At 44.7% G+C, this 7,238-nt stretch overlaps 1 long non-coding RNA gene across 1 annotated transcript; it reads right to left on the bottom strand.

The window, feature by feature from the left end:
* Positions 1 to 6,317: 6,317 nt before the first annotated feature.
* Positions 6,318 to 7,009, bottom strand: LOC108495175. The gene is made up of 3 exons (XR_001874020.1): positions 6,917 to 7,009; positions 6,581 to 6,673; positions 6,318 to 6,336 (listed from the first exon to the last, which is right to left on the bottom strand). It is a non-coding gene; the product is annotated as an uncharacterized LOC108495175 (long non-coding RNA).
* Positions 7,010 to 7,238: the final 229 nt, after the last annotated feature.

Genomic DNA, 7,238 nt, shown 5'->3' with positions numbered 1-7,238 from the left:
CTGTTCCAAAGCTTGACAACCCTTTCTCTGAAGAAATATTTTCCTAATATCCCATCTAAGCCTCCCCTGGCACAACTTGAGGACATCTCTGCTTGTCCTATAGCTTGTTACCTGGGAGAAGAGACCGACCCACATCTTGCATCCTGTCTTGCCTTGGGGTTTCTCCTTGGGCTTTCAGTCCCTTCTGACCTGACCCATTCTGTGATTCCTGTGATGTCCAAGCATCCCCAGCCACAGGCCACCACTGATGTCGGCACCACAAGGGCTGTCTGTGCCTTTGCACAGAACATCTCTTGTTGCTATTCATGGGAATGATGAGATAATGGCCTGAAATCTTAGTTCCTCTAATATAATTGAAAATGGAGCAAAACTGTAACTCTAAAAAGGAAGTCTAAATTAGGTTGCAGAAGAGAAAAGGATATTTGACAGCAGGAGCAGGCTCTGGAAATGCAGTCATTGTTTCTACTTATGGGTTTTGAAATGTAAATAATTTAACACCCAGCTAAGCAGAGGGAAATCTGCTATTTTTGGTTTATTCTGAACAAAGACAGCTGTGTATTCTAAAACATACAGTTCAGCATTTAAAAAAAAATAATACAGAAATAATGCTGGTGAGAATGTCTTTAGGTATTTAAAACCCAGTACCAGGGTCTGGGCTGGCTGTGCCTTGCATTACACTGGTACATTTGCAGCAACCTCGAGTCTTACCAGGTCATCACAATAAACCCATAAATAAATTATTTGGATGGGCTAATTCTAGGGATTCATTAAAAATTTCAGCTGAAGTATAAAAGCTCAGGGAGATATTACAAAGGAAGCATTTAGGCCTTTGATGAGGTGGTGCCAGGGCTCAGATGGTCAGGCTAACTCCCGGTTAGGTGATAAATTCGGAGTCAGAGCGAGACAGATCCTGCTCTCATTAACAGATTCCCATGGCAGCAGCTGCTGTGAGGTCCCAGCTGTGCTCAGTCCACAGCAGCACAGAGAATCAAGCTGCAATTCAAATTCAGGTCCCCATTAAAATAACGAGAGCTGTAGCAGGCACACAGGCATGTCCCTGGGAGCTGATGATGAAGCCTCTGCTTTCAGAGACCTTAACTGAGTCGTTGTTATCTGGGAGTTAGCACAGTCAGGCCTGGTTTGTTTTTATGCTCTCTCAGTTCTCTCAAATACAAATTTTTTAATAACTTGCTGGGAGAAAGGGTTAAAATCCTCCCAGCTGTATAAAACCTCCTGCAAATGTCACTGCCTTTCCAGGCATGCTTGCTGCCTGCTGATAGACCCAGCAATGGTTTGATGAGATTTTGGTGAGATTCACTCCTGTTTTTTTGCTGGCTGAAACCAGACATGATGATGAAACCCCATACACCACCAAAACAAGAGTAACCACAGTATTAGGAGTAGCTGCTGCCCTTTCTTTAGTCTTCATGGGGTCTGCCCACACAAGACTGGGAATACTGTGCTGAGGCTCCTGAGACAGGGCATCTTTGCAGCTCAGAGAGGTACTTCTGGGTCCCAGCTCCTGGTCCAGACTCTGCAGAGAGGACACAAGGCTGGGGAGGAATTTTTGCCCAGCACAAGGGCAAAGTGCCCACATTGAGGAAGGGCTGAAGCTTTGTGGGCTGATGCACATCCACCCACCAACATTCCTGCAAAGGAGGGCAGGTCTCTCCTGGAGATGCTGCTCGCCTCATCCCCATCTCATGCCCATTCCCAGGTGATGATGATGGTGCAATCTGAGGTCTCCCAGCCGTGGCAGGGAGACCTCAACAAGACTTCACAGGCCTGGCTGGGGAGGTGAAACCTGACCCAGCACCTGCCCTGGCATCGCCTCAGCCAGCCAGGACAGCGGGGATGAGCCTGCACCTCCTCTGCCATGGATGAAAAGACAGATTAACTCCTTTAGAAATATACAGGTATATCTTGGGTGGCCAGGGTTTCTTACACAGCACAGAAACTCTCCTTGCCATTGCCAGGCTGTCTGGCTGTAAACACATTACCAAGCTGGAGGGCAAAACACATCAGTGCTGATTCTTCTTGGAAAACCTGACCCTGGGTGTGGGGAGCACCTGGAAATCTTCCTCCCAGCTCTTATGCTAATCCAGCCCCATGGGCCTGCTGAAGCTCATTGAAATTCAGGGGGAGTATTCCCATTGAGCTTTGAATAAGGTCGTTTTTCTCTTCAATGTTCTTTTCTTTTTTCTTTTTTTTTTTTTAAACCTATGCTCACTCTGGGGGAAAATGTATTTAAACACAGAAGTGCTGTGTTTGCAGCCTCGCTGCTGTTGTCTCCCCAGCGGCAATGCAGCTCTGTGAGAGGCTTCATTCCTACAGGGAGGTGGTTAGAGGGGATGGCCTCTGTTGCAAAGCTGGTCGAGCCCATTTCACCTCTTTCCAAACCCACCCAGACATTGTGGGTCCAACTGGGCTGATGTGGAGTCAAATACTGCTTGGGCTGCGCTCATTTTGTATATGAGAGAGGGATAGTGAGTGGAAGAGGTGGGCTGGCATGTCTAGGATGAGATTTTCCTTGGTTTGGGGGTTGATCTGGGCTCCTTTCAATGCATGCTTTTCATCTGTGTACCAAAATAGTAAGTTAGGTCTTATGTAAAAAGTGTTATCCAGGGACCTTGAAGCACCTCTTGAAGAAGAGTGGTTATTTCCAATTTACAGACAGAAATTAGGCTTACCCAGGGTTGCACACAGCAGTGGTGGCCGAGCTGGGAATGTCCCTAACACTGCTTTTTTCTCCCTCCCCAAGGTCACCATGTCTCCTTGTCACCTGTGCTATTCAGTCAGAATAAATGCTACTGGACCTCAGACCTCCTTTTATCCCAGACTATCTCCCCTTCTACTCTGCAGTTATCATTAAGTCATCTTTGGTTTTGGTGACAGCAAACAAAGACTTGGCTGTTCTTAGCCAAGCCCATAGTCAAGGAAGGTGTAGAAGGTCCCAGCACAATCCTGCCCTGACTTCCCCGAGGTTTGACATGGAAGGTTTGGAAGGTTCACAAAGCAAAAAACCTTCACCATTTCTCCCCAGCCAGCTTTCCCCTCTTGGCAGCTTTATCAGCCTTTCCTGCTTTGCCCTAGGAGATCTTTAGACTAGACGAGCAAGGTTTGAGTGTTCACTGCTTTCTGTTTTCTCCCCCTTCCCTGTTGAGTATCTCTCCATCTCCCATCCTTCCTCACCACCAACACTGCCTCTCCTGCCTGCAAACACAAAGGTGAGCGAGTGAGCTCAGGGAACACCAAGTGCTCCAGATAGGAAGCAGATGGGATTGAAAAGTCTGGTACAAATTGTCTTTAATTCACTGAAACTCCCTTAACCCCCTCCAAGGCTGCACTCCGTATGCTTCATTAGAGGGCTGAAAATGAAGCTGCTTCTTTGCAATCCAGGATTTTGTAGCATCAGTCGTAGGTGTCCCTTTGCCCCATGTTATCCATAAAGGTGGTGAATATTGCAAAAGGCTTCCTGTGAATATGTGCTTGGATGCTGGAATTAATTCACTGGGTGAATTTTGCTCCTTTCTTCCTGCTCCACCTTTCTTAGAGTGTTCATAGAGTGCATCAACCGAAATTAATGTCTGCAAAAACTGACTTTTGTAACAGGATGAAAATCAATAGAAATTTTCAGTTTCTCTCTTCAGGCTGAATCACATGAACATTTTGAGCCAAAGTAACAGAATGTGTCATGAGTCGAAGATAAATGTTCAATCAAAATTATCCAAAATCCATGTTTTGACATTTTCCATTGTAGTGAACTGGTCAGATTTTGCTAAATCCTGTTTCCTGTGACTATGAAACATGACACATAAGTTTTAATTTCCAGTTACTTCCACAATGGATGTGTGTAAGGGCCTTTGGGAATGTCAGCAGCTGGATACATTTGTTTCCCTTTTCGCGGCAGGATAAATTCCTTGTTTTTCCTATTTTTGGTGATACTCACTCACAAGACTTGCATAATACACCACAGGCTGGAGGCTCTTTTTGCCTTATGCGAGATTTCCTCTGGATAAAATTATAGATTTTGCAGTAGCTTTTTGCTAGAAAAATGTATTTTAACAGAAAATTTCCTGACTACTCTGGAGCTGTGATGTTCACAGTAATCAGTGTTCATGGAATGTACTTTTCAAGCACATACTGGTCTTTATTATTTTGCCACGTTTTGGCACCTGAGCCAGGAGGTAAATCCCAAATTCTGCGATCCACATAAACTAACTATCCTAGCTCAGAAAAGTAATTATGAAAAATCTGAATCAAACATGACCATAATGAGTTAAAAACATTTCAAATAATGCCCAACTCTGGCAAAGTAACAACCTACTTGCAGAGACTCCACAAGGAGAAAAAAAATCTAAATTCATTGGATAAATTATTTGTTGCAAATTATTTCTTCAGCTCTAATTAGTAATCTTCATTTTACACAGTAGGCCTCTAATGACCTGCTTGACAACTATGATGTCTGATAGACAGTGGGGATTTGCATGAAAATGAGTTTTGTTTTCTCTCATCCCAGCCATAAAATGACAACAGTGAGGCTGCTGGGCTTTACTGTGCAAAAAGGGAATAACCAGGCACCCAAGCTCTGGGGTAAAGGAGATAATTCAGCTATATTTTGGGAAACAGAGGAAAAAAACCAGGAGGCACTAATTCAAACAAACAAACAAAAAATAATAGCACGCTGCACACAAAGACTAATCAGATACAGTTACTAAGTGGAGTCATGTGAATAGCAGAGATGGAGTGAAAGCAGAAGATCCAGCTCTCAATGAAAACATGGTGACCCAGCTCTGATAGGTCTTGCACTGCTGTTTTCTAGGACTGAACAAGCTTTTGCCTTTTTATGGCAAGGGTTTTTAAATGTTGGACCTATTTCAAGAGCATTATCATCTCCTGTCTGCTGATAATTGACAGGATTTGGATCTTTCTCTGGCTTGTATATCCTGAACCCAGACAGATTCAAGAAGAAGACAATGCTCTTGCCAGTCACAAGCAGTTCAAATAAGGTTAAAACAGAGCAAGAGAAAATTAGGGTAAGGCAACAAGGCTAAAGCCCCTCCTGGAGCTCTACGGGTTTCTTTCTCTGGGATTTGCAGTATTTTTTTGTGATTTCAGCAGTGTTATTCCCAGCCCAGTTCAGCACATCTTGTGCTTTGACAGCTCACTGCACCTGGAAATTATTGTTTGATAAAACCTGGCAACTCCTCTCATTTTGGAAGGTTTTTTGGAAAAGTTACTTTATTCTTACTTGCTTTCTGAACTTCTGCTGGTGTAAAAAGACGTGAAAGTGGGTGTCAATGTAAGGTGCAAGAAGCACTGTAACGCTGCTTGTGTGTTGATGGACAATATTCTTTGATCTAGGGTCTTTGATCTAGGGGTGAAAGCAGGGAAAAGGTTGAAGGCTTGGCAAGCAGTCACTGAGTGCACATACATAATCTATCATCAGACAAGCTGCCATAAGAGTCCTGATGGTAAATATGAACATGATGGCTTGAATTGCTATGGTATTGGGGTAACTGAGACCAGAATCTGACCTCAAAAGCAATCTTAGCTAATTTCTCTTTTTTTAATTATTATTATTTTATTGAAAAGAGTATTGTAACCATATCAATTGGTTAAGAGAAAGGCAATTTTTAGTTGCTGGTCCTCCTGTTCACATGATTTTTCTCTTAATGATTTGGCAAATGATCTCCCAGCAAAAAAAAAAAAAAAAAGATGAAAGATGTAATAAACTGCTTTCAGCCACTTCTCTGTGAATTGATCCCACTCCTTCTTCATGTATTGTTGATCTTCTAATTTAATCACTTGTCCAGAGGGCACATGCAATTTTTTAGGAAGTAAAAATGTCATACAAGGGAAAAAAGGAGGAGGGTGAGAGTGGAAATGTCTTCCCTTGCCAGGCTGCATCTCTGATACAGGAAGCACCACCCAGCACAAGTGCTGCCCTGGGCTGGGGGGTGAAGGGATGAAGAGGAGCCTGCCTTCATCCTCCTGGCGTCAGTATCAGTATCAGTATCACCAAACTTGGCTGGGGGAAGCATAAATCATTTGAGGGTGGATGGACAGGCAGCCAGGAACACATCAACACAGCCAGCATGATTGCAGGAGCTTTATTTTACCAGAAAACCAACCTAAAAATAGGCTGAGGAGGGCACGGGGGAGTGCTGTGTGCCAGCAGCCCTGGCCAGGTGAGCTTCCCCTCAACACCTTTGCAGAGGCAGCAGCAAAAGTGATTTTCCACAGATGGGCGTCAGGAAGTGAGTATGTGCAGTGCTGGTTCAAAGGGGCAATGACTGGCCATGGTCTGCAGCCTTCAGCTGGCTTTCATGTACCCTAAAAGGCAGAAGCTGAAGGGTTAGACATGGCTGTGCTTGTGGATGCAGCACTTGAATTATTTATTTAATTCTTTTGTGTGTTGGTTGGGGTTTTTGTTTTTTTAGGGTCAGGAGTTCCTATTTTAAAACGCCCTGTAAAAAACAGATGTGTAAATCAATTAACTTTTAAAGTGCATTTTCACGAGTGGGAGAAAACCTGCTCAGCTGTGATGCCAGCCCAAACCCATAGCCCTGATGTTCACCCCAAACAGGTGTTCAGTCCCTCAAAGCCACAGCACAGCTCCTTGCTTTCACTCCCCAGGGTCCCTCTCCCAAGGGACCAAAGATCTGCATCCCTAGGAGAGGAGAAGAAGCAGTGAGCAGCAATTTCTGCATGTGGATGTGCAACATGCAGCAATTCGGAGCAGGTGGTGCAGGAGGAGAAATGTCCAAGAAAGTCCTTTCTAGGGAATTTACATGAACATCTGCAATGTGAAAAGCCAAGCTGGGACATGTGCCCACAGCCCTTTGTGTAGATCTCATCCAAATTTACTCCTAATCTCCTCCTGGTTTAGCTGGGCTGATCCAGGCTGCAATACCTGACAGTCCTTCCCCCGAGACACAGCAGAAAACAGGGATGTCCATGGGCTCTCCAAACCTGAGACTGTTCTGTGTCCCCCCATCCCCCTGGGTGTCTCCTGGGCACAGGGCGAAGTATAGAATGACCAAAATAGCCCTGCGTGCCTAGAAAGTGATGGCAGGTGGAGCCTGGACCTGCCTCTGCATGGTGAGGGTCATGTCTCTTGGGTTTCAAAAAAAGAAACAGGCTGTGACTGCGGGCCAAGTCCTCTGCTGGAATAAATGGCCACGGTCCCACTGAGCAGAGTTCAATCTATTTATACTGGCAAAGAATTTGGCCCA

The sequence above is a fragment of the Lepidothrix coronata genome, unplaced genomic scaffold, assembly GCF_001604755.1.
Source record: "Lepidothrix coronata isolate B3197 unplaced genomic scaffold, Lepidothrix_coronata-1.0 Scaffold29, whole genome shotgun sequence".
In the NCBI taxonomy this organism is placed as follows: Eukaryota; Metazoa; Chordata; class Aves; order Passeriformes; family Pipridae; genus Lepidothrix; species Lepidothrix coronata.
The sequence above is the reverse complement of the archived record's forward strand: the minus strand, read 5'-3'. Positions and strand labels throughout refer to the sequence as shown.